The sequence below is a fragment of the Manacus candei genome, unplaced genomic scaffold (genome assembly GCF_025592945.1).
Source record: "Manacus candei isolate 608988 ecotype Guabito, Panama unplaced genomic scaffold, ASM2559294v1 h1tg000018l, whole genome shotgun sequence".
Classification (NCBI taxonomy): Eukaryota; Metazoa; Chordata; class Aves; order Passeriformes; family Pipridae; genus Manacus; species Manacus candei.
This window is the reverse complement of record NW_026138066.1, coordinates 15,052,651-15,079,631: the sequence shown is the minus strand read 5'-3', so window position 1 is coordinate 15,079,631 and position 26,981 is coordinate 15,052,651. Positions and strand designations below refer to the sequence as shown.

At 37.0% G+C, this 26,981-nt stretch overlaps 1 long non-coding RNA gene across 3 annotated transcripts in view; it reads right to left on the bottom strand.

The window, feature by feature from the left end:
• Window positions 1-2,148: 2,148 nt before the first annotated feature.
• LOC127469546 (uncharacterized) overlaps window positions 2,149-26,981 on the bottom strand; it is a 36,781-nt gene continuing 11,948 nt past the window's right edge. Inside the window, exons 3-8 of one of the 3 annotated variants that reach the window (XR_007904011.1) lie at window positions 24,409-24,597; window positions 10,360-10,408; window positions 8,046-8,625; window positions 7,240-7,508; window positions 3,441-3,614; window positions 2,149-2,333 (exon numbers count right to left, since the gene is read on the bottom strand). This is a non-coding gene — a long non-coding RNA (uncharacterized LOC127469546). The remainder of the gene's footprint in view (window positions 2,334-3,440; window positions 3,615-7,239; window positions 7,509-8,045; window positions 8,626-10,359; window positions 10,409-24,408; window positions 24,598-26,981) is intronic. The other 2 variants (XR_007904009.1, XR_007904010.1) reach the window with 2 other exon arrangements.

Genomic DNA, 26,981 nt, shown 5'->3' with positions numbered 1-26,981 from the left:
CTGTATCAGGGAAAGAAAATGCATTTTCTAACTGTTTGAGCTGACTATTTTCAGCTCTGTTCTGTGGTTTTCAGCTACAACTACAGGGAATATTGCTTTTCCTTGCTGAGAGGGAAAGTAATAATTAATTTAATGTTATTCTTACTTTCCTCATAGTCTAAATTAGCTTAAAAACCGTTAGGGGATGACTCTGACTAATGGCAACTAGCAAGGTCCCTGTTGATGCCAGACTGCCTATCAACCTCCTTCTGGTTTGGCACTGACAGCTGTTTCCAGCTGTGTTCAGAGGTTGGACAGGGGGACTGATACCCTAAATCATGCATATACATTGCATGATTTTCCCAGCTGGAGTGTGGAATGACGCTGCATTATTTATTTTTCCTTTTTCCTTTTCTTTATAAATATGGTTCCACTCAGTATTTAAAATGTTAATCAGCATTTTAGGACATTTGAAGTAGCGCTTAGGACTCATTTCTTTGCATTCTTCAAAACTTAGTATTTTCTTCAGTTTCACTTAATGGGATATGAAAGCTGGAAATCTTGATATGCTGAACATCAGAGAGAACTAATTGTTCATGGTGTGTCCTTGTTGCTGTCTTATGGTTGGTTCCTACCTGCTTTGAACTCTGGCAATATGATAACAAATTAATTTCTCCACAGATGAAAGAAAATTCACAATGTTACTGTAAAAAACTTGTTTAAATAACTTGTGTTCAGGTGGCACAAAAATTTCCGACCAGGACAAATAGTTCTAGACTGGTCTATATATAAACAAAAAGCTATAAATACAAAAAATGGGAACAGCAGAAGAGAAGGAAAACTGGTAGGAATTTCTTACTTCAGATGCTGATTTTTTGTAACAGGAATGAAAAGTTAAAGGGAGATTCAAAACATTTGCAAGCTACAGGGGAAAAGAAAATTTTAACAAGAATGTGAGCTTTTGGTTACAGATTGGACCAGATTCTAACATATCTTAGGAGGAATAGTTTAATAGCTTTTTTGTCCCTTCTGGTGAGGCATCTGCTGTTGAAAAGACAGGCTATTGGGTTAGACAGAACTCAAAACTACCCTTAGGACAAGTCTTACACCATCAAGAATGTTCTTGAAATAAACAGATTAGGATGGGGGGGGGAAGGAAGAAAAAAACCCAAATGCCAAACTATGCAAGGAAATTAGATGTGGGGAAAATTATCTAGCTTTACATTGAAATCTTTTAATGTCAGTCTGAGAGACTGGTAACTTTAGCTTCATATACAAGTTTCAAAACGTCAAAGGAATCTGAACTCGATGGACAATTTGATCCTTGAAATCATTCTCTAAAAAAACCAGTAATAAATGCAGATAGAGACCAACAAGAAAACAGCACAATCTTCTGACTTTAGTAGCTTACTTTCCAGAATTTGTTCTTTGTTGCGGTCTCATAGGTCTCCGTGGTATCTGAGTCCTGGGGTTTGGCCTGAGGCTCTTTTTGGGGAAGAAGTCTAACCCAGTCTCTTGTTATAGTAGTCTTTAAGCAAAGGTGAAATTAAAATTTGTATGTTTATATTTTAACAAAATTTATCTGTCATGAGGAAGAGCAATGTGCCTGGGTGGCTGTGCCTGTGTTCTGATCACTGAAGATCTTTTTAAAAAGAAAGGTACTAAGAAGGGAAGGACTGGTTTGTGATTAGTCTCAGAGTTGGACAGCGGATTAAAATCAGTCCATGGATCTGTAATACATTTCCTCCATAGGCTTAGGAAAACAGTTATGGTTTCTGAACTGTCTGTATGTCAAAAGCCATACACAAACACAGACAAAAGGCTTGGTGGAGGAAATGATTTCTACCTATTCTTTTATGCATCTTTCCTGAATAGCCTGAGTTAGGATTTGTCCCTTTCAGGTACCTGCCCAGTACCAGTAAAGCAGCCCCTGGGATTGCTTGGCTCTTCTGTTTCATACCTGGAAACATTTTGAACCCCAAATATTAAAAAAAAAAAAAAAAAAAAGAAAAAAAAAAAAAGGGAGCAGGTCAGGGGAGAAAAAGAAGGGAATATGGTAAAGAACTCATTTGCTTGTCAGCCTGACCTTAAAAAGAAATAACACAAATGGGAGGATGAAAGGAGTAAAAGGGAATCTCAACTTTATTATCCTGTAAAGAACCTGTGAAAATGCTGGACAGTTTTCACAGTATTTTGTGGAGCTCTCAGCTGCCTAGGGCAAGGCTTCTTTCGGGAGAATTTTGCTGGATTTTTCTGTACTGTTTTGCTGGATTTTTCTGTACTGTTTTGCTGGATGGAAAATTCTGTCTCTTGACAATGTGGTTTACTGTCTTTACTTGTTTATCCAACTAAAACTGAAACAAGATATAAACCAGTTTTGGTTACTATGTTTTTGGGTTTTTTTCTACTGTTTCTGCTGGAAAGAGAAAGTAATTATATGAGTCAAGTGTGGGTTTGTGGACAACTTGATTTCATACAGGACACAGCAAGAAGATTTGAAGCCAGAAACTCCTCCCACCAGCCAGCTGGTGCAGAGACACCTACAAAACTGTCCTGGTGCTGGTATGATTCTGTAACAACCTTGACCTATGGTGGTCCTGGGCCACTGCCTCAGCAACCAGCATGGACTCATTTGCTTTTGGTTGTCAATAGCTCTGTTACTGTCGGTTGAGCTCTGCTAAAGCAAAAACTTTATTCTTGAAGCAAGGTCAGATAATTTTGTAAACATTGCAAGACAAAATATTGAAGAAACACATATAGAAGTGAGTGATAGATAATATATATATAAAATAATGATTAAAATGTTTATATATGCAGATAAAAACATATGCGTATTTTATATACGCATACAGGCACTTAATTAAACTTTATATATGAACACATCTACCTATTTATTTGTCTGAGTAAAAGTAAACATCTGAACAGGAAACAACTTTTAATTTCTGGAGGTTTTTTAACCAGGATTCAGAAATTAAAAATCTTATAGAAGATATGCATTCAGCCATCAAGATAAAAAACTGACCTCACTCTCAGCATTAACATCAGTCCATTAGAGGTTCTTCTTTTTGTATTAATGATACAACATCACCAAACATGTAAATTGATGGTGCTGACAACTGACTACATTTAATATATAGTTTATGACATTTTAGCTCTAATAGAGCTTGGTAATTCTGAAACAAAACTCTCCCGAACTCTCCATGAACAAAGACAGAGCTAAGGAGTGCAAATTTGCTTTAGATCTCATGCAAGGATATTTGCTGAAATATTCTGAAGAAAAATGCATATTTATTTTAGTACAGCACACAGTAGTGTTGCCTACACAGTTCCAATTTGAGGATGGTTGTGGAGGGGTCATGACACAGTTTCTGTTGTTTATATTCTGCAAAAATAAAGCAAAGGAAGAGGATTTTATAATAATATAAAGCAAACAAATAATAATAAATTGATGAATTTTTCACCTGAATTTCCCATGAGAATTAAAAATTTGGAACATCTTTGTATTTTCTTTTTTACACACACATGGACATTGAACACTTCTGGATCTTCCTCCTTATTACCAGTAAATTACTTTTTTTTTCAGTTTGCTGCTTCCTTTCTTCCAACTATTCCAGGGAAACCCTTTGCTTTTCTTTCTGAAGAAAATCTAAACAAGGTCATTCACTGATGCCTATTCCCACACTTTTCTGCTACTAGTCAACAATACAGTCTGACTGTATAAAGCAGACATATCTTGTGCGTGACAGTTCTCCAGTGTCAGGGAAGTATGTACCTAGAAGTTGTCTGTGGATAGTCAGGAGACTGAAAGGAAAAGTAGAGGGCTGGTGGCAAGGAGAATCGTAGCTATAATTTTTTCTTTAAAACAGCCAAATCTGGCTTCTCTACCGGGTCTCCTGGTGGAGAAGTCTCTCTCTTCTCTCAAATATACCACCATCAGGTTAGCAAGAATCACAGTGAATGAAGAAGGAAAAAGTTCATTAGGAATGGCACCAAATACTGATACTTAGAAATGGGTTTGAGGCCAGGCAAAAGTTCAGTCCACATGTGTGGGAAAAAGCAGGAGAGAGTAAACAATGTATGCAACATCCATCTCTGGGTTGGACAAACAAGTTGTTCTTTTAGGAGGCCATCTTTCATAGGCATTTTCCTGCCATGTGCCTCTATTCTGACTCAAAGCAAACCTTAGCTATGTTAGTTGGCATTTATGTCTGCTTTTCAGCCCAGGCACTGCCAAGCGCCTCAGGTCTTCCAGCTAAGGGCGTATTATTCCAGGCTGGTTACAGTGTTCCTCTCCTGTGGTTTTTGTTTAAACCACCTCCACTACATACCACAGAGAAGACAGCTGTGCAGGGAACATGTGACTGGCTGAGAAGTGTAACTGGTAATCTACTAGGCTCAGTACAGGGACTGGAGAGAGAAGCTCTTAAAAACAGTGCTGATATTTTGATTATAAGCCAGGGATTTGCAAAGAGGTGTAGAGAAATTTACACTTATTCACCTGTAATTGAATAATATAAATAGTAATTAGCTGGTGTTGATTTTCCAAAGGTAAGTGTTTGTGTACCTGTGACACTGCATGTGGCTGATGCAGCTCCAGAGAGCCAGGCTATGGCTGCAGGCAGCCCACAACGCAGCTCATCTGGGGGTGCTTGCTGGAGACTGGCCCTGAGAAAGCTTGACTCATTTTCTTAAGAAGTATAAACACCGAGCTAAACAGTGTTTAGCTCAACAGGTGAAATTTCAGAGTCTTCAGTGAGTTTTGGAATGTTACTAGACTTATTTATTCAGAAAGCTGTTTTTGAGGGTCCTTCATGACAAGCTGGGTGCCAGCCTGGTGTCTCAGGTTCATCACAGTTACCTGTCTCCAGCAACAAGCAGTGGTAGGTGCTGAAGAGTTTTCTCTCACAAGAACTGGCTGCAGCAGTGTGCTGCAGTGATGTGTGGCACAGCTGGTACAACTTAGTATTCAGGCACGAAGACAGGATGACCACTGTCAGACATGCTCGCTGTCTGATACTGAGTTTCCCAGTTTTGGATTACTGTGAGATCCCAATTTGCTTGCGGGTGCTTAGGGAGAAACTCTGTGAAGACATTTGGCATTGGCTCTTAGCCGGAAGGGTGTAGGTCTTGTATTCAAATAAGAAAGGAATTTGAGAGATTATCAGAATTTCAGCATTATTAGGAAGATAGTAATTTATGAAGAATTCAGCAAGCCAGCGTTTTACACCCGGTGTTGTTTCCAGAAGGAATAAATCACTACTGTTGATCTATAAAGCCTCCAGCTCTCAAAAAGCAGGCTTCATGCTGGTGCCATAAATCTGCAGTCTGCAGTTGGGACTGATAGAACCACGGTTAGCTAATTCAGAAGGAAAGAGCAGACCATGTCAGGCTGTCTGCTGTCATAACTTTAAGGTATTTCCAGGCTCTATTTCTTCCAGGATTCTATTGGTGTGATTGAAGAATTTTGGCATGGGGAGGGAGTTAGGAATGAAGGGAGTGGCAGGTGCTAGGGTATGATGGATTCTGAGCTCTGCTTGCATGAGTCCTTTCCCTGGACAGAATATAGCTATCCCCAGACATATTTTACCCTTCAGGTTGTGCAATTAAAAAATATGAGTTATGCTGGATTAAACTGGGTTGGCAATGAAAAAAGAAAACAACTTTGCTAAAGTTGAACACACAAGCACTATACAACTTCCTGTCTCTCTAGTGTTCAGCAACTGTTTATTTGAAATCATTTTGTGCCCAAGGTTAAGTTTCCATTTAATGACAACAAAATGTAGAAAATGTGATTCTGGCCACAGGAGATTTGATGACAAACTTCTCTGCAAGATTTAGATTTTTTTCCCCACTTCAGACTAGCTAACCAGCACTGTTTACTTTTCTTTCAATTCTTTATAAAATGATGGATCACATCAAATCTATTTAAGTAGGAGCACAGCAAAAAAGTGATGCAATAATTATTAAAATTGCATGGACTACTATCCTATGACTGCTACTGGGTATATCTTAGCCAAGAGCACATAAAAGTATGAATATTATGGTTCATAAATATTTATCTGCAGGAAAAATCCTGACAATAGAAGTCTTTTTAATCTAGCAAACATGCATATCATATTCCTGCAAAAAATTAAAATTCTGTGGGTTTTTTTAATAGAAAGGGTAATTAATCATCAGAATAATTTGTCCAGGGGTTATTTTGGCTTCTTTGTCACTTGGAGTTTTAAAGTCAAGATTAAAATATCAACTTGAAAGATTTACTCTAATCCAGAGGTTATTGGACTTGATGCCACAATTAATAGATAAACATCTCTCACTGTAATGAACAGGGAGTTTGACTAAAAGACCTTATCTCTTTCTTCTGACCTGGCCACATCTGGCTTTATGGTATAACTCAGGGTGAGCTTCTGAGGACTCAAGAGATGCTTGAAAAGAGTAAAAGCTATGGACTAGAGTTCCTCTGAAATCAGGGCTGGACAGCATGCTGGACAACATACTTTAGCTGACACTCCTCTGAGTGGTGGGGTTGGACTAGACAATTTCTGGAGGTTCCTCAGTTGTTAAGTGATTCTGTAGTACATCACATTTTTTTCCAAGCTCAAGTAATCTTTAACCTTTGAGACCAGCAGACTTCTGTCCATCCTCAAAACAAGCAGAACTGGGGATGCTGTAAAGGTCTTTCTTTAAGAAAGACCCTCAGATCCTTCATATATGCTCACTGCTTCCAAACTGCAGTTTGACAGCCATGAGAATAGCCTATGATATCATTAGATCAGCAGGTAAAATACATCTTCAGTCTATCTAAGCATTGCCATCACTTATTCATTATTTAGCCTTTATTAGTTACTAAAGAATGTAATATCACTCCCTCAACAAGTGGACTGACACAGGAATAAACCTACTAATAAAATGGTGGAACAACTGAGACGATGAGGAAGAAGTAACAGAGGTCCCATCTGGCCCTTACAGAGGCACAATAAAGGTCTTATCTGTTCAACTAATACTGCTTCTACCAGTCTGTGGGTTTGGGTGCTGTCATCTTGGCACAGAGAGCTGTATGGGTCATGGGAGCAATGGGAGTTGGGGACAAACTGTCACCAAACATTCAGGCTGCTGTGGGATGCTGTGCTTCCCCTTGAGAGATGAGACTGGTATAGTACCTGGTGAGTGTTACAGCTGCAGACGGCAACTTATGGCCTAGCTGGTTAATGTTTAAATACATTGGAAGTCCCCCTGAGGGCAAAATGTGGAGGACCTTACCCCTAAACTGCTCTCCATAGCAGGTGGCAGCCTTGCTGGGGTTGGACTCTCAGCAAGCAGCTAGAAGCAGGTTATTTTCCCATGGCAGTTATCTAGAGAGTCACAGTGGAAGTTAATTTAATTCTGCAGTGGTTTACTGAAGGCAGTCTCCAATGATATATTGGTTTCAAAGCATTCCCTTTTCAGCTTCATCTCTCAGGTAGTAATTCTTCTAGATCTTCTAGGCTCCTTAAATAAAATATATCTTCTCTGTAATTCTTCTCTGCCCCCTAAAAAGAGGTAGGAACAGGCATATGCCTGATGCAATACCTTTTATGCCACAAGTATCGTTACCAAGCAACCATCCCATGTGGCTTTGGCAGAACATAAACTTCTTCAGTCACTAAGCCCTCAAACACCTGAACCAAGATGTGCCAGCAGAAAATATCAGAGATCTAGGTGAAGCAATGCTTTTTCCAAATCAACAAATGATTTTTCCAAATCAACAAATGATAAAGGATGATTACCATACATCAGCACTATGGCTATCATGCACATTTTCTAAAATGTTGCCACAAATGAATGTTTACTTGCATGTGAAGATTAATTATATCTGTTGGTGTGAGGAGGCAAACTCTCATGTTGTCAGTATTCTAAATACTTTTATTATGCATTCTGAATGAAATTGGAAAAACATTCCCAGCTTCCACCCCCGATTAGAATAAAGGGAGAGATGAGAGACTTGCCAGTACCAACCAAATGCTCTCCCATCAAGTACTACAGGTAGCAATTTGTGTCATCACAAAGCTAGTGTAAAATTATCTTACCTTACAGTGACATTACTGACTGGTCTTCCATTTCACAGTCATTAGAATAAAATTTGTGTACTTTGCTCAGCTTCCAGATTTGTGGCTGTGAGGCTTTTTTGAGTTTGTGCAAGTGCATAGTCAAAGGTGAAGGATCAACAAAGGTGAAGATTTAACTCATTGCAACTCAGTTGGCTACAGTCAGTTGTCATCTTCTAGGGACTAGTTGTAGAGTATATTTTTATATGCCCAGTGGATTAAAGTAGCAGAAAACAAAGTAGTTGGAGACACATCTCAAAATCCGTGGGCATAGATACAGTGACATTCCAACTGGAGGACATGAACATCAGCCAAAATAGGCCAGTCAGGTAAGAATTTTCGAAATGTATTACCACTACCTGAAAAGAGGCAATTTCCAGTTAATCAGCCTTCCGTTTGCTTCTCTGCTCATTGAAGGAGTTGACATTCTACAGGAGCACAGCTTGGTTCCTCACACGGAAAGGTCTTATAGTCCATTAAATCCTCTTAGTCCATAAATAGAAACAGGAGTTAGAGACCTTTGGAAATGAGAACATAACTATATACAGTTACATTCATCTGTCTGAAAAAAAAAGAAGTGGTGGAAACCAGCAGGAAGATGATGAAATTACCGGTACTTAAGGTCATGTATTTGCTCTATACTGGTATCTGGTTTAAAAATGTGTTATGATGTACATATATAAATTATAGCACGCAGAATCTTGCAAATACAGAGGCCAAGTTTGTCCTTTCACATACAAATAAATATCCAAGAGCTAAGAACAACAGGACCATTCGACAGCTGTGTGATTGAATAGGTTTGACAGTTCCAGTCCCTCACATGCTATAGATGCAGCATTCAAAAGTGTTCTAAGACTTCATAGCACATAGAAAAACCCACAAAATTGATCCTGACCAAGTGACTGACTCAAAGGCACAAATTTCTCTTTCTCTTTTATTTCTTGAAGCTGATTTCTGGTAGAAAGTTCCTAAGACATAATCCCAGTTTCCAAAATGTACCACTTCTCAAAGAGGAAGACTTTTGAGATATAGCTATAAATGTTGCCCTTTGTGTTTAGTGAGGAAAAGGAATCATGAGGTATCTCATCCTATTTTGATCTTTCATGTAAAATTTCTTTGAATGGCCTTTCACTGAATGCAAAAGGGCAGGGAGAAAACTCTGTATGTTATTTCCTTCAGCATTTTATGGTTCTAGGGCTGTCTCCTGTCATCATGTATCATCTCTTAACGTGTGATTTGCCTTGGCTTGTGGACCCTGGCTTTTTGAGACTTCAGTGTACCACTTTTTATTTTTTGTTAATAAAAAAATCTACAATTAAATCAATGGAATTATACAAATAACCATGACTCAAATAAGTGTTCTGCTAATGCCTGCTAGTCTGGACACTGTGCTATTCCTTCTCATTATTGCAAAAAGGGACATAAAACTCAGCTAATAAAATGTTCTACTGCACAGATGAAATGTTGCCAAAGTCCGATCTTCATTTTCTTTTTTTTGGTGTGTCTGTCAGTCCTAGAACTAGACAGCATGCTTATCATTGCTGTTAATTTTTTCTTCTCGGGAATCATTTGGTTTCAGAGCAAATAACTAGTTTTTACTATTTTCTATTGATTTGATATTAAAATATTTTAATATGCAATTATTAGTTGCATTTTGTTGGTGTATGCAGAAATAAAATTTTGAGGCCCAGTAAAAATCCTTCTGAAAATACAGGGAACTGACTAGAATATCCTGCCCCTGTGTCCTGAACAAAATGCCCAGTGGTAATTTTTAATTTTTGAGTTTACTTGGTACCTCTGCAACTTTATCTTTGCACGTCGCAGGGTGAATATGCATGGAGATTAGATTTACTCTGCAATATCTGAATCACACTCTTTCCTGCCAATTAACATCAAAGCCAAAAAAAAAAGGCTTAATCTGCCCAGTAGGTGAAGAAATTTCACAGGTAGCTAAAAGTAATTTTTCCTGAGTTTAGTATACAGTGTTAATATATTTGTAATATTCAGAGATCCTGATCAAATCATGTCTTTTTTTGTACTGTTGCATAAACACATGCATATTGCTAATTAGAAGTTCTTTTAAAATTGAAGTCATATTTCCATATTTTGGGAAAGGGATTTCAATTTTTTTTGCACTCAAAATTGTGTGCAGCTACATTGTATAGACGTGGATAAAGGCTTTTTTCAGATTAATAAGGATTCGCTTATTTTTGTTGAGTTCCTCTCCAGTTCAAGTTGGGTAAGCAAGTCCAACAACAGTGTGACAGCTTTTCCCACTTACGAGGACACCACTTACATCAGTCTCCAAGTTTTCCTGTGGAACTGTGTATTTAATATTCTTTCTCCTGGGAAGTAAATGGAAAAAACAAAAATTAGTCACCATGGAATGTCAGTGTCCACTCAGCACTGTTTTGCCATACAGCTCTTTTTGTGGATAATGGAAAGATAATTTGATATATCACTTTCTGTTTCATTTTAGGACACATACCTTACAGCTTTTCAAGTGTAATAAAGATATGACATGTGCAATAACCTTTTCTTTCATTGTGAATAAAAATGTGTTATAATAAAATAGGCTGGCAGAATTCCATCAACCAGAACACTTCGACAAGTAACTTGCTTCAATTAAAAAGTAAGTGGAGGAGGAAAAGAATGTCAGTTTGTCTTTGAAACCAGGAACATGCAGGGTCTCACAACACAATTTTTTTTTAATGTTTTGAGGCAACAATACAACAGCTAATAAATTCATTATTTATCTAATTTGCATTTTAGATGATTTCCTAATTAATTTTTGAGCTTTCTTTGACATGTATGACTCTATAAATTGCATTAAAATATGATTAATTCTGCTGGTATCAATCAGCTGTCAAGAAAAGAGAAATGAACTTCCTAGAGATTTCCATCTCCAGAGTCCATGTTCTGCAGAACTTTCAATTTCCAGCAAAGCTCGGATTTAGATAAAATGCATGCCTATCACTTTCAACAATGATATAAATATATTTTTCAAGCATGCATTTCCATACCGTCTTGTTTCACCGGAGGAGATTTTATAAACATCCAATGAATGTATTACCTGTTTTTGCCCAATTCTGGTTAAATTATAATGACAATATTACTAATGTTAATAATACCAATGTTTTAGGGGCTTCTTAACCTGTATATATGGTGGGGAAACAAACTACTCTGTCTTCCCACAAGTTAACCTGGAGATGGGAACTCTTGTAATGAAGATTATCCTCTCCAGAAGAACCAACCTGCAGGAATGCTCTGAGATTTGACTTTCTACATTATATCAAATCACTAATCATGGCAATTCTGTACCTTGGGTCTTCTCCTTATTAATTCAACAGCTTCTTTCCCCCTCTGTCTCTTCCATTACTCCTCTTGGTCTCTTTCTTTTCTTCATATTACTACTCTTAGTCTTTAGGTACTTGCACAAGAAAAATACCAAAGAGTAATAATAAACAGAGACAGAAGTGCCCTGCTTTTCTGCAAGTAATCTTTATCTTTGTAAAAGATTTCATTTTCCATCCTTACATAATTCATGACCGTTTTTAGGCTTGAAACTGGCAATTGTAAGTGCTTGTTAGCTTCTCAAAATATACCTTTAGAAATAATTATCGTTGGTGAGAACGGAAAATTACTTTGATACATAAGTATTAAAATGTGAAAAAAACCCTCAAGCTGTGTTGTATTCTCTAAAGAAAAACATATAACTTTATGGTTGCTTAAAATACCCATAATATTACATGAAGTTTCAATGTCACAAAGTTGCAAGAAACATCCAAATGGATTTCGCAACAGGCTCATCATCCTTTGTATAATTATCAAACAAAACATTTCATATGAAACCATGACTGTATAATTAAAGGAGCACCTTGAGCACTCTGATTCACCAGATGTCTCAAAGAAGCAGTGTGGTTCAATGGGTATGACATTAAATTGGTTATTATGAGAACCAGATAATTTTCTCATCTTTGATTGCAGTGAATTTTAGATACTTCATGTTTGAGGTTATTAATTTGTAAAATTGGTTTGGTAATGTCTGTCTCCACTTACATGTCTATGACAGAGCACTTTTAACCATGATACCTTCAAATATGCAGGAGGAAAAAGAAAGACTTTTAAGAAGGAGGACAATACTGAAACAGATTGATCTTTTTAGTCTTCTGGCTCAACAACTGTGCAATACTTAACACAGAATTATTCTTCCAACTGTAAGTACTCCTAACTGTCATGGCCTCAGCTTTTTCGGCATTTTCTACTCCTTAAGATAAGGTGAATGTGGCAATTCTCCTGTGTCTGTCCCATATTCTCCTTTATAGGGACATGACTAGACTCTAACAGTATCTGCAAGAATGGCCAGCCATACACAACACACTAAAAAGTACAATGGTAAAGTGGTTTCAGGAAGGATATAAACAAGCAAAACAAATTAAAGATGAGAAAGTGGGGAGTACTACCAGGAATATTCAGCAAGAGAGTGCAGGCATGGATGGTTTAAAGTACATGGAGGTCATGATGCCTTAATGTTTTATTACCTGGTTTGAAGGAGGAGGATGGTTTGATTGATGAAACTATAATTTTCTCTGGCCTGTTAAAGAATTAAATGTTGTTTTGCTGGAATTCATTTATATAACATTCTCTAAATCAGAGGGCCATCAGTTACAATGAGCTACTCAAACAAATGGTAGTTGATTGTCAGCTGTACTACTAATAACATATTTACTTCTGCAGAATTGTATCTATAGGCCACACTTTAAGCCATTAAAATGCTTAGATCAATCTTCTGTTTGCTACCCTGTTTAGGAATGAATTGCATCATTTGTTTTTGTTCTGAGCCAGTGGACACAACTTGCCTATTGGGACTTCAACATGGGAGAAAACTGTCCTAAACACACAGAAAACTGTACACATTGACTAGGCAAGAAATTTTCCCCTAAAGTAATCTCAAGCTCACCAGGGCATGAAGAGAAGTCACTTGGTTAGCAAAAGTCTGTGCATTATTCCTTGAGATTCAAAATAACTTTATTTGGAAATCAGTCAAAAATAAAACGTGTTCTACAGTCCCTCCTATGAAATGTATCATTGTCTTTTTAGAAACCAAAATTCAATTCTTTTAGAGGTAGAAACAACACACAGTCTTGCGTAGCCTTGGTGCAAGTGTTGTCTTTGACCTAAGGAGAAGGGATTCAAGGACAACAGAAGGGTTTTTCCTGGCAATCCTGGTGAAGGTCTAAGGTGAAGGGAGCAACTCTTAAGGATATAGCAGCAGATACCCACACAACTACCGCGGTCATGACACCTCCGCAGAGGTGACTGATCAATACCAGTTACACGACATGCATCTCACACCCAAAGAATGAAAAACATCGGCTCATTTTCAGCAGGTCATCAAACATTCAAGAGCAAATATTAAACCTCACTCGTCTCTGAGGTAGAACAGATCCAGAATTAGAAAATCTGCTGGCAGAGGGTGCCTTTGCCGCCTTGTGAAAAGAAACACGTCAGCACTTCTGGGTGCGGGGGCCCTGGGGCACCACTGCCACCTGCCCTGAGCACGGTGGCACAGCCACGAGCAGCCACGATGGAGCACAACCTGCTCCCTGCTCCCGAGCCCTTCCTCTGCACACCGCGGGTGGGGGACTGATACACTTATATTATGCTTCTCAGCTCCCCAAAAATAAATCTTCCCTGGGGTTCTGGGAAGGAAAAGGAGGCAGCTAAAGCAAACAGAATGATCACATGATAATGAAACATGCGGTGCCAGAGGTACCTTGGAAAGATATGAAATGCTTTGATTTTTTTTTTCCCCAAAGATGAAAGAAACAAAAGTTCAATATAACCAATAATTAATTTAGTGTAAATTATTTTCCAATTGTTTTACTTTCACTCAGTTCAACATGTTAGTTATTTTCCTCCCCTTCTTGTTGGATGTTTCAGCTATTTTCAGGAGATAAAAGATGTTTCACTCCAAAGAAATAGAAGAAGCCTTTTTACTGTTATTATTTGGAACTGCAGATAAGAGAAGTCTGTAAAAATAATTCCGGGGACAGACTACCTTGAAATTTGTTTGACAGAATTCATGAAACAACTTTATCAAAGTCTTAATAAATCACAGTCTCTATCCACTCCTAGACTGAGAATAAACAAAGATAGCAATTAATATTTTAAGAAGTTGCCTGTTTCTTCCTTACGATTTTAGGAGTTCTGGGGAACCACACCATGAGACACAAGATTTTAGCTTAGTTTATAGTCTGGATTTTTGAAGTGCTTCATTTCAGTTAGAGATGGTGGAATTTGTTGCTTAGAACTCTGTACAAATACAAATTTGTTCTGTCAATCCTCCTTTAAGGATTGTTGCTATTTTTTTTGCTGTGTCTGATAAAACTTCAAAAAGATAAAACTTATCACAAGGAAGACACTTTAAAAGAAAAAAAGTCCTAAGTTAAATAGGCATAATTTTAAAAAGTGACCAATTTAACGAAAATCAGGATGATTTTCAGTTTATATTTAGACTGTAACAATACTTGTGCACATATTTTATGGGAGATATGGACACATAAAGAATGAATTTATGACTTTATAGTTTAAAATGTGCCATTTTCAATGACCTAAAGACTTCCCACATGAAGTAAAGCAGAAAGATATAATTAGCCACTAAGAAAAAAATTGTACCTATGAGTTTTGCTTTTCTCTTAAACAAATAGATTTCTACTAATATTTCATGCAAATAAAATGAAATCTATCAGAATGCAACCAGGAAATACTTCTGTCTGATGTTTTCATAGCCTTCAAAATATTCTGTTAGTTGTTTTTCTGAAAACTTTTCTGATGTTCAAGGTCACTATTTGAAGGTGTGATACAGCTGGGGAAAAGCTGTTAGACATTGCCTATGAGAAGGAATTGTTACTTTGCTAAGTCAAAGTGCCAGCCATGTCATTTGATTTCACAAAGAAAACGTGACAAGGCTTGGGAAGAAACTGGCCAGGTGTGGGAATAAGGTCCCAGGTGGAAAGGACAGTGACTGGGGCCTGAACAACACACAGATTCCAGTCAAGTGATCTGAGATGTCTTCAGGAGTCCAGCTATGTGAAGGTGGAGTGCACTGCAGTGGTAAGGGATGGAGCACCTGGAGAGGTGTCTGTGAGGGTCCAGTGGGAAGGATTTGCAAGGCTAAACAGGATTGTGTGTGACGGAAAAGGAAGGTATGGCATTATGCTGTTTGTAGGTTAATGTGAGGATATAGGGAAGTGTAGCCTGAAGAAAGAACCTCTAGAAGTAGAGAAAGGAAGGACTATGCAGACCCACTAAAGTTCAGACATTGGCCGAAGCAGTGACTGAAATGTCTCTCTGGAGATAACAAAACCATGTCTTATTCAGAAGACTTCCTAGGAAACATTCAAGGTAGATAGTTGGATGTGTTTTGTATAATAGACTGTTATGCTACCATTTTCTATACACACAAAGGGAAGGCAAGGAATATATATACTTTTAAGGGTTATAAAATGAGGAGCACGATGAAGAAGCTGAGAGGAGCAAATTTGAGCCCATGGACTCTACTCACACTTTTTTTTTTTATATAGCTGTAATAAACTCTTATATGGTAAATTCTGGTTGTGGGCATCTTCTGTAAGGATATCAAACACTAAATACTGAAAATGGAAATAAGCATGAGACCACCTACGTGTAGTTTTGAGGATGCAAGCAAAAAATAATATTTTATATTAAGACTAAAAGATGGCTTTTTTTTTCCCAAACATCAAACAAGATAGCATGCAGAGCAGTTTCCTTAACAACTACAACATGCAAACACCTCTTAGATGATAGTGGAAAACCAATTATCTCACCCCTCCACACTGTGGTGGCCATGAGCTGAGTCTATCACTTTAAACTGAAGATTGACCATGCCGAGTATTTCAGGGAGAAAACAAAGAACTGGACTTGGCACAGAAATGGTGAACATAAAGCTAAGTCCCTGTTATGTGTGCAGCAGAGCAGCAAGCAGCCAAGCCCCTGAATTGCAGCTGAATGAACTGCAAAATCAGGGAATGATTCAATGAAGTTCAATCCATTTGGGTGTATTCCCTAGAGCAACTGGAAGTGTTAGGACTCGAGAATAGCATTAAATCATTATAAAGTTCTAGTCAGAAGTGTACCCATATCTAGTTCTCAAATGAAAAATTACATCAGAAAAGAGACAAGGACTGATCTTGTCCTACACCTGCCAGCAGGAAGCATGAAAGCTCCTGCCAACAGGAGCCAGAAAGGCTCCTGAAGAGAACATGCCTAACCTGCCTAACCAGCTCTGAACAGTAGAGAAACCATGGAACCTTTCTGAGTTTCAGAGGACAATGGAGGAAGAAAAAGGGGGAAAATGATGGTTGCTATTTGCAAAGACAGCAGTGGAATCTTTCCAGCATTTGTTTTTGTAAGACTGTGAAAAGCTGGGTGAAACAGAAGCTTTAAGCACTTCTTGGGAAGCCTGAAGGAAGAGGGTATAACTACATTTCATAAATATGCTTTCATTAATACTGGCAAGTATGGGTCATATATCCCAGTTAAAATGTTGGAACCACAAATGAAGATTTTGGCAGCAGACAAGTGTCACACTTTAACCCCAACTGGCAACTCAGCCCCACACAGGCACTCACTCACTCCCCTCCAGTGGGAAGGGGAAGAGCATAGGAGGACTAAAAGTAAGAAAACTAGTGGGTTGAGGTAAAGACATTTTAATAAATAAACAAAAGCAATACATACAAGTAAAGCATGGAATTAATTCAAGGAATTAATTCATAACTTCCCATTGGTGGCAGGTGTTCAATCATCCCCAGGAAAGCAGGGCTCCAGCTCAGGCAATGATGACTTGGGAAAACAAACACGGTCACTCCAAACATCCCCCACTTCTTCCCACTGGTTTAGATGCTGAGCCTGATGCCATGTGGTATGGAATATCTCCTTGGTCAGTGAGGGTCAGCTGTCTTGCCTGGGTCCCCTTCCAATTTCTTGTGCACCTCCAGCCTCCTCACTGGTTGGGTGGTGTGAGAGGCAGAAAAGAACTCGATTTTATTCAAACTCTGCTCAGCAGTAACCAAAACATCCCTGTGTTATCAACACCGTTTTCAGCGCTATTCCTAAATGGAGTACATACTAACTACTGTGAGGAAAATTAACTCCATTTCAGCCCAAGTCTGCACACCAGATTTGAGACTATGGTCTTGATTTTAGCATTGGCAGTAGAATATTTGCTGTCAGTCATCAGAAGGAAAAACAACAGCCCAGTGAATTTGTACTGCTCTGCTTGTAGCTGCATAAAGAACTGCAAGGACAGTGCAATTCTGGACCTGCAGGATCTTTTCCTGATGGTGTTCCTATGACAGCTATTGAAGACTTAAGAAACAAGGAAAAGCTTTGTTACAGGTAAGATACTTTATACTCTTTGCAGGGAAAAAAAACCCAAAGACTAAATTGTGCTTTACTAGCACAGAAAACTCAAGTTAACTCTGAGAATGAGTTTTCTGCAGGAATTTAAGTAATAATAATAAAACATTTGTTAGGAAGGCAGCTAACAGGATTTTATGTGTAGCATCAAGGTGTAGTAATGAAAGCATAGAAAACTAAAAGTTATTTCCTTGTGCCAACTGGCCACAAAATGGAAGTGTTGGACATGACTTATGAAGGAATTATGCCAAAAGTAGCACCTGACATCCATACCAATGTGCTACAGAGCCCTGGAAGCAGCAGCAATTTGGCTATGCAGGGAAGAAGTTAAAAATAATAAAGAAAAACATCAAATATACTTAGTTGTGACTGAGACCTATCCCCCATGGTCAGAAGAGATGCATTTAATAACAACCTTTGTTATGAAAACATCTAAGGCCTGGTGAACCTTGCTTGCTATTTACATGCTGCACAACTAAGTATAACACTAGAGATCTGCTGTTTATCAACCAGTTTCATGAGAAAACAGTTTCCCAGTGTTTTGGGAAAACGTAGGAGCTCTGGTCAAAACTGAATCAAGACACTGTAATGAAAATATCCCATTTCTGTATAAATTTGCCCTGCAAACCACCAGTGCCAGTGGTATTGCTGTTAAAATGCCAGCTGTAGAGTAGATTTAATTACTAAGACCTGAGTTACCAAGAGTTCTGGACCACAAATAAGCAAGAAATAAAATCTCTAAATATTGAAAAAATCTTGATATGCATTTAATACAAGTCCTGCATAAGGCAAGCAGTGCTAATATGCCTTACAGAGGAAGAACAGAGTAGAGGAAACAACTGTTAAAACACAAAGCCTTACTTGTAATCTAACCTATTTAGCAGAGATCAAAGGCAAAATGTTGAAGAGTTGTTGGTCAAATCGCAATCCGAGATTTGCAGAGGTTACGAGATGAAGTTCCTCTGACTGATAAGAGTGTTTACAGCTTTTATTCACTTCAGGAGGAGGAACAAAAGATGGTATCAGAAAATGATCAACAAGAGCAAAAAGCCAAACCACTTCTTCTGGGGATTGTTTTCATAGTCACGTTAAAGAATCAGAAAAAAAACCCTAATCCTACAAATTTATCATGAGTAACATCAACCAAAGAGAGGTTTCCAGCTTATATTAAAGCTACACTTTTATTATAGTTTTTTATTTGTTCTTTTTCAATCTCATTTCCTATTCTTGGTGTCTGCAGACACACGTATCTGTTGTTTGCAATAAATTTGGAATTCTTTTGCCAGTTTAAATCAGATTTGCCAAGGGAATACAAGTTTCATATGTGCTGCATTCCTACGACAGAGTGAAAACAAACAACCATCTATGAATATATTAGTATGTCCTGTGGAAAGGACTGCAGTCTGTGTTCACTGTTTTTTAGTTAGCCCTGAATCTACATTAGTGTTTGTGCAAGAGTCACAAAGTCAATTAAACTGGACTGCCTTGGTTGTTGCCCCCTGAACTACCTGAGGGAAGGTATTATATGAACTCGGGAATATGAATCAAAGGAACAAGCCTTGTTGCTATTTTTAAGGTGTATATATTTGATTACTCTTGATTGCAAGCTTGAGGGCTCTAGGGAAGTATGAGACTGAGGCTGAGATTTTCCTGTGTTTAGCTTTAGATTTAAGCTTCTTGTCCAAAGTAGGTTACATTCTGTTAGTCTATAAAGTTCTTATGATATAGTTTCTGCAGAGTTTAATAGGATCATTTACTGTTTAATGTTCTAGCCATATTTCATAATATATGGGATATTTCCTTTTTGTTATCAGTTTTCCATTTTGTAGAGTGACATATGCCACTGAAAGTAAGTAATATAAACCTTGTCTGTGAAGTCCCCTTCCAATATGCCATGCAGAGTATTCAGGCACATAAAACACCCTTTTTATTCCTTGTTCTTCACTTGTGGGTTCAAATGCAAATATTTAACCTTTTAAAATGTTATTGTAAGCTTGCACTGTATAAACACTGCGCTACGAGACATCCTTTCTTTCCAAATACTAAGACCTCATATCAGAAGTGTTTTACTTCTGGAATCTATGCAGAAAAGCAAATGCTGACATTATGTTCATCTCGTGTATTTAATGGCAGGATCTGGGTACTGTTATTTCGTTGACTGAGGTATCTTAGTTCTCAGTTAGACCATATCATTCCTACTTCCCCAGGGAAACAGAAGTACAAAAGTTCTCTCCACTTGTCTCAGATCTCACAAGGATTTCTTTACTTCTAAGTTTGATGTAAAGCCCTTTCCAAGTTTGTCCAGATTTCAGACAAATCTGTTGCTTTCTAGCTCGCGACATCATAACTTCCTCAAATTACTTTTTTTTCAACTTTCTTGTTGTTTCCCAAACCTTTTGGACTTTTCCAGACATTTTGTTGAAAAGAAAACAATTGTAAGCCTTCTACCTACCAATTACAAATGGCAAATATCTTAGCTTTTTTTTAATAGGTCAGATATGTGAACATTATAGCGAAGAAATTATCCTACTTCTAATAATTTGGCCAAGGGATAACTCAATTCTTTACTGAGAAATAAAATGCTTTTCATGGAGACATTCTTAAAAATGTTTTAATTTTCCACTTGCATTTACTTCCAGTAGCTTGCATCTCTCCAGGGCTCTCACTGCCCCTTTTCCTATCATGCACTGCTGGTCCCAATATTATTTCCAAGACTTATGTTTGTATTATAAAACCAGTGAAGGACACTAGCTTCCTCTGAAAGGGTCAATTTTTCATCTAATAAAGCCCTATCTATTACAAATGGCACTATACATTTTCTGTGATAAAATTGTGGCCATACAGGAAAAACTATAAATTCTTGACAGCATGAATTTATTGATATCCCTCAAAACATGTTGTTTTGGCTTTTTATTTTTAAACCCATATGATGTAAACTGCTTTGAGGAACCCATAAAATCTTTGGAGGTTTTGTTCAGATTAAATTGTCCAAAACAGTCTGTTCAACACTTCAGTTTTCAGCATTATCATCAGACTACAGTACATGAGAGTTTTCATGTGATGTGCAGTTCACCTTGGCTGCATCCAAATTAGAAACACCACAGCAAGAGATTCCTTGATCATTTATTACATTTTTCCCCATTGTACTTCAAAGATCATTCAGAGATACAAGGACATTTAAAAATTAAGTTAAATAAATAACCTACTTAGCTAATGCTTCTACATCCCTCTAAGAGTCCAATCTTGTTTATGCAAGGGGGAAGATTTCTATTTTTGACTGAAAAGACACCTTCTTTCTTACCCATAAATGAATCAAGACAGAGTTGGTAGACAGACTTTCTATAGCCATGCAGTCGAGACCTAATTAAAGTATATTTTGATGGGTATAAGCACCAAGGATACTGAATTTAAAAATGAGAATATAAAAGGGGTTATATTTTGAGAGATCATGTTTCGATTAAATCCATCAAACTTATCATATCAAATACTTTTGTCCTCCCTGAAAAAGGGTTTCCCAAAGACATTTGTCACTGAGCACCCATTTGAGATTATCAAAATTTTAATTTTGTATCATCTTTCTGTTTAAAAAGATGGCATTTATTATTTTCCCATCAGGATTTCAAAGTTAAAATAAATTAGTAAAATCATATTCCAGTTACTTAGCATCCATTTCACCAGTAAAAGTAGCAATGCATAACCTTAACATTTCATGAGAAGCAATGTAAAATTATTGAGACACCATAAAGTTTTGGATTTAACACATTTCAATATTTTACAAAGGTATCTGTTAGAGGAGCCCTTTTCATTTAAAAGTTTTTCAAGGAAATCTCCTTTGAGATATATTTGACAACCTGAAAAAATGGTTAAATAGAAAACTGTTTCATGATGAAAACTACCATCTTCAGATTAGAGCACATATTAACACGATGTCAGCTAAGAGGAAGTTAAAAGCTGACCCCTGTTCATGACTGGCAATACTGACATGTGAAAAAAAAGGTAATCCACAAGCTGTATTAAAAAATTAACTGATTACCCCTGTATTCCCCCAAAATGTCCACTCCATGCTCTGCTTCTGGCCAGAGCCAGCAGGGAAGAGGCTGCTCTGCCTGAGGTATTGAGGTTGTATTAAGGGAACACAGCAGACAGAACATACTTTTCACTATCAACATTGCAGCTTCCTGTTGTGGGTTTGTTTTTTTTTTCACTAGTATTAAACAGACAAACAAAACCCAAGTAGAACAACAAAAATCAACCAAATGTTCTCAGAGGAGCAGCAGAAACAGAACTCTTTGAGCCATGTTTGAGCAATTTATCTACATTCTCAAGTAGCATCTTATAGGAGAAAAGGGACAACAACCCACAAATATTACACTAAAAGTATCTGCTGAATTATGAACTCATAAGAAAGTTTATGATACTTTGGTACTATCCACTGTTATTCCAATTTGAAAGAAAGGTTGAGAAGACATTATGAGTTGGGGGGTTTTTTTGTTGTTGTTTTTTGGGGGGGATGTGTTAAGATTTTCTTTTTATTATTATTTTTTTCCTTCTCTTTTCTTCTTGTTGTTTTTGGTTGTGGGTTGTTTTTTTTTTTAGAGGGGTGGGAAGTATTGTTTCTTCGTTTTTTTGTACTTGAGAGCATTGCCTTTAATGCATCACTCACAGAAAACTCTTAATCTTTTGATTAACAAATAACATGCCTGCTTTTCCCTTATATCTGAGCAAATTTTATCTGCTCAGTGTAAAGTCTTAGAATAAATCATCCACGTCTGCTTTTTAAGGTTTGTATTCATAGATGAACTTCAAATTTTAGGGAGCAGACTGGCAATGACAACATAGATAAATAGTTATTGATGAAGGGTTATTACAATAAAATGTTATTATTTTAACATTATGCTAACTCCTTGATGAAAATTGCATTGTAGAAATTATTTTCTGTAAAAGAATGTAGAAGAAATATGGTCAGAGATCGTAAGTGTAACAAAAATAACTAAATGAGTCTGTTATTCACAAAAAGCAGTTGCTCAAGCTTATGTTAACTTCCATAATTAATTTAAAAAACCTTTATAAATGCAAATATTCACAAACTTTAGTTAGTTGTTGCAATTAATAATGCTTTGGCATTGTGGCAAACAGAATAAAACTCTGAATATCTCCTTTTTCTATCTGCAGTTTTCAGAGCATTTTTCCTCATGATTACTAAGTGCAAAATTTGCATACTTCTGGCAACAGGCTCTGATCTTTCATCAGCTACATATACATAGATTTAGATTTGTTGATTTTTACAGATAGCAGCTAACTGTGGTAGCAGAGAGCTTGGTATGGATTATACAGAAGCTCCACTTAGTTTTTCTTGACTACACTGAACTCCATTCTGCTATGAAAACACCACAGACAATGCCCATGTCAGTGCAATGCTTGCTCATTTAAATCTATGCAGACATCAGTCAGAGCAGTGGCTGTTGTGTGGTCTTATCCTGAAAGGGTGGCTGTGTCAACCCTTATTTTCTCCTGAGGGATAATTGTTTTGCTCCTTTGTTTTACACTATGAGGAGAAAACTTTCTCCAGTATTTGAAACCTTACAATGCATTTTGAGGACAGGACATTATTTTGTTTGAAGATATATTTGTCACAAAAATGCTATATTAATCCACTGCAAATGTTAGGATTGTGGATGTATACCAGTATTCCCATTTTTCAGTGATTATGTGGTAACCATAGGGAATAAACAATTTTTCTGCTATAGTAAGGCAGTGAGTGTGAGATTTTTGGTGCCATGTTCCCTACTTCTATCCTACATCTCTACTTTTTATATAAAATCCATTTGTATTACACCCGACATTAAAAGAAATATTGCATTCATCTTTCACAATCCTAAAACATCTGTAAGAATTCAGGCTAATAGGAACAGCACTTTAAACCCATATCCACTCTTTATCTTTTATTTCTCTCTCCTTTATTGTTACTAGGTAGCTCAATAGGAAAGGAGACAGTCTGAGAGTCTGGAATGAGATTTTTGGTTTGGAGTTCACTTTTTAGAATAAATGGGGTACTGCACCTTTCAATCTTGTGCCTTGGCTGCAGGCAGGGCTGATGTTTTTCCTCTGTTCTGACTCTGTTACAGTGAGAACTGTTTCCTTTGAATAAAGTTCTTACTTCAAAAGAACAACAAACTTGTCACATGTCTATATCAACCCTAATCTTACATGACAAGTTATTATTAATCCTGTGTATAATATACATTATCAATCTCAAATATTCAATGTTACTCAAATATACTGAAAAGAGGACAATTGAAACACACTGATTTATTTTCCAAGGAAAAAAAATTGAAACCTGAAGCAGTTCAATGTGTAATTTTTCCCAAATGACTGTTATTCTTAGATGAGAATAAGTTATTTCAAAGCAGGAATTCTGAGCTTAGTCTCTTAGACTCAATTTGAGTTTTGCAGATCTCAAAATATCTTGTAAATTTTAATCCCAGATGCAGAAGAGAAAGTGAAGATCAACTAACAAAACCATGAATGATGACACTGGTACAATAAAAAGAGGAAATAAAAAGAAATGCATTGTGCACCCTACTTCCAGCAGAGGAAAAAAGAAAACTGATTTTTTAGAGAAAGAAGTAGAGAAAAGTATTTTTCAAGATTCTGAGAAGACAACAAATGATAAGTATATATATATAAAATAAATCAAATCTGTAACATCCTTCAGAGTGACTGAGATGGAAATGGAAACATTTAAGATAAAATGAACTGCTATAACAAAATCTATTACAAGTGGTTATCACAGTGTCCTCCTTTGTACTATAAGCCAGTCTGTAACTGGTCAGCACATGAATTACAATAACTTCAATATAAAGGTTACATTCACAAAAGAGGTTATATCCACATTATAAATTACCATGACTCAAAAGGAGCAGATCTTAGAGATGAAGCCATTGGTACTGAGGGTGCAGTGAACACACCACACATGATTTTGGTGGAGAAGTGCCAAAAGGAGGGCTCCAGCCTGGTCCTGAGGCCTTGACTTATGGCACTCTCAACCTGTGGCCCACCAACATTTGGTGGCCGTCTTCCAGTTTAGTTTCATCTGAAAAGAATGAGATCATCTCATGAGATTGTGGCTTCACCTGAAAAGAAGCCAGGTCATGCACTCCAAAACTCTGTGATGGCAACTAAAGTTCAGAAAACAGGGATGACCGGGAGAAGAAATTCAAAAGCAGTCACAGTTGATCTGAACTAAAATTCTAGTGTAGACTCCCTCTGGCTTGACCTTACACCTGCCACATTCCAAAGAAAGATGAAACAGAATCCCAGTTTATAATGTTAAGGCTTACTCAGTAAATGTGCTTCATTTATGCCATAATCTATGAAAAAAGTCTGTGGGAGAACATTGAAGAGATTGAATGCCAAATAAAATATCATATAATATAATTTATAAAGGACAATTTATAGTGATGCAGAGTATAAAATGCAGTTATTTCTGAAAAAGAAGCACTTTAGTGTAATGAAATTTCGTATATTTTGGGATCAAATGTCCAGGTTACAGAAGAACTCTGCCTGGCCAGAGATCTATCTGGGTATCAAATCTGAAAATGCACCTGCGGCTTGTCTTCCTCAGATATCATAATGACTAATAAAACCATTATAGTCTAAACTAGTCAGTCAATAGCATTCTGCACTTAGGTTTCCTTTGAACTGTATTCCCAGTGACAACCAGTGCAACCCATCAGAAGCAGAGAGATTGTCTAGAAGTTACAGATGAGAATTTAACAAGCAATTATTTGATGCTATGCATGAAGGATTCAAGGCTGCTCTTGAGGCTACCTTTCATTTTGTCACTGGAGCCAGTAAATCCACACCAAAACCCAGGTCTGAAATTACTTCCTGACCAGAACTACTTTATCTCTCATTTTTTGTCTTCTACTTTGCATTTTTATTCTGTCCTTACTAGCCATGTGTTTTACCTATTAGTATATAATTTTTCAGTCTCAACAGTTTCATGGAGGGAGAACAAATATACATGTTTTCTGAGTCTGAATTTTGATCTTAGTTGGTCCACAAAGTTTATTAACAAAATATTACCAAATGCATGTATACAATTTTAATCTGCCAAGACAAACATAAATTTCAATAATAAATTTTTTCCACAATGTACAAAATATACTCTACATTGTCTTAGGCCATTTGGCACAATTTTGGTTATTGTTTTTTCCTCAAGTATAAGTTTCAAATGTCTATTTTTTGGCATACAGTTAATGTGTCTAAGTGGTACTGTTTTAAAAATTACCTACTTAGTTTCTCTATAAATATCTTAAGCATACTAAAATATCATAGGAAAGAACATATTAATAAACCCCTGTTATTGAAAAGAAAATAAAATTAGTTAGAAAGTTAAATTTTCAGAACTTCAATTTTTTCCTCAAATAAAACACTTTTAAAAAAAAGTGATGTGTTCCTTTGATATTTTTCAGTATGAAAGTATTGCATAACATACAAAGTTATCTATAGTAGTTTTAAGGATGTTGGATGGGGAAGAATTAAATTATGAAATGAAAATTAAATTATGAGACATCTTCCATTAGTACAGAAATATTCCCAGCAATGCTATTTATATAAAATATATCCCTCCTGATAATCACATCATAAACAAGACAGCTACTTATTGCCTTTTTTATTAAGTTAATTTATTATTGCAGACTTACAGACAATAGGCTCTATAAATGTGCAAGTAAGACTGTGGAGGTACAGATATATACTATCTAAAACAAATTATTGAAGAATTTCAGAATATGATTGTCCATTACTGCTAATTGGTACATCCTGAAATGGTATAATGAAAGGTGAGTAGATATTTTTTAGCTTTAAATTAAGCCAGATCTTTTTATATTAAGTCCTTAAAAGCCCAGGATCAGTGCACCAAGAATTTTAAAGAAAATGTCAACCAGCTCTTCTGAGACTGACCACAGCATCCTGTAGTCTGTATCTTTAATGCACAGAGGCTGATTGTGCCCTCAGGAAAGGGTAATAGTGGAGTCACATACTCTCTCTGTGGAGCAGTGAGCCCCAAGGATATGTGATACAGTTCTTACCACTGATCTGTCAAAAAGACTTCTTAACTGCACTGATCTCGTCAAAGATGGGATTTCCAAAGCAGGTGGGTTAGACTCACTACCTAAGTCTCACTGTGATTCATTGGACCTTGCTTCTTTGATTCTTAGAATCATAGAATCATAGAATCAGCTGGGTTGGAAGGGACCTCAGAGATCATCAAGTCCAACCCTTGATGCACTACTGCTGTGGTTACCAGATCATGGCACTAAGTGCCACATCCAGTCTCTTTTTAAAAATCTCCAGGGCCGAAGAATCCACCACTTCCCTGGGCAGCCCATTCCAATGTCTGACCACCCTCTCTGTAAAGAAATTCTTTCTAATATCTAACCTAAACCTCCCCTGGCACAACTTGAGACCATG